The 862-nt window shown below is 40.4% G+C and overlaps 1 protein-coding gene across 1 annotated transcript in view; it reads left to right on the top strand.

Moving 5' to 3' along the window:
- The window catches only part of LOC123972421 (ribonuclease inhibitor-like), a gene marked incomplete at its 5' end in the record, with an annotated part of 9,664 nt that overhangs the window by 2,754 nt on the left and 6,048 nt on the right, over positions 1-862 (top strand). The window lies entirely within an intron of this gene.

Below are 862 nucleotides of genomic sequence, written 5' to 3'. Positions count from 1 at the left end.
GGGTTACAGTTCCACTGGTCGTCTGTTTATTCCTCATTCAGTCAAGATTAGTTGCCACATCTCCAACATGTTCAAAGTCAAACAGCAAAGATTTTAACATGTGCTGAGAAGAGATTATATACAGTGTAGTTTTGAGACTCAACATTTTAAAACAATTGGTATTTCCTCTCCAGACTGAGTGGCTGTAACCTCTCAGAGAGAAGCTGTGAAGCTCTGTCCTCAGTTCTCAGCTCCCAGTCCTCTAGTCTGAGAGAGCTGGACCTGAGTAACAACAGCCTGCAGGATTCAGGAGTGAAGCTGTCTGTCGGACTGCAGAGTCCACACTGTAAACTGGAAACCCTCAGGTCAGATAAAGTTATGGTTTGTCTGAATATGTTGAAGTTATTTCTCTAAATATCAAGCTCCATTTTATTTAAACCGCCTCTCAGTTCACAGAACAATCAATCATTGAATTTACAAATGTATTTTGTTGTAATTCAGATTCACATATTATACAGCATGAAATAAGAACTCAGGCTGAGATGGGAAACCTCATTTATATGTAATACTAGGGCTGTCCCCGACTAAGGATTTATAGGAGAATCAGAATTGTCAAGTCTTGCCTTTAGTTGAATCATATGTTTGTGCGGTGGCAGGGCAGCGATTGCTCCGCTTTAAAGGTCCAGTGTGTAATATTTCTGAGGACCTAGTAAACAATATCCATAACTGTGTTTTCAGTGGTGAATAAAGACCTCACATAATGATCCGTAATGTTTTTATTACCTTAGAATGAGTCATTTCGATCTACATACAGCGCGGGTCCCCTTACATGGAGGTTGCCATGTTGCACTACAGAGCGTGTTTTGTCACTACATAGTACAAG

Source organism: Micropterus dolomieu, linkage group LG01 (assembly GCF_021292245.1).
Source record: "Micropterus dolomieu isolate WLL.071019.BEF.003 ecotype Adirondacks linkage group LG01, ASM2129224v1, whole genome shotgun sequence".
Lineage (NCBI taxonomy): Eukaryota > Metazoa > Chordata > Actinopteri > Centrarchiformes > Centrarchidae > Micropterus > Micropterus dolomieu.
The sequence above is the reverse complement of the archived record's forward strand: the minus strand, read 5'-3'. Positions and strand labels throughout refer to the sequence as shown.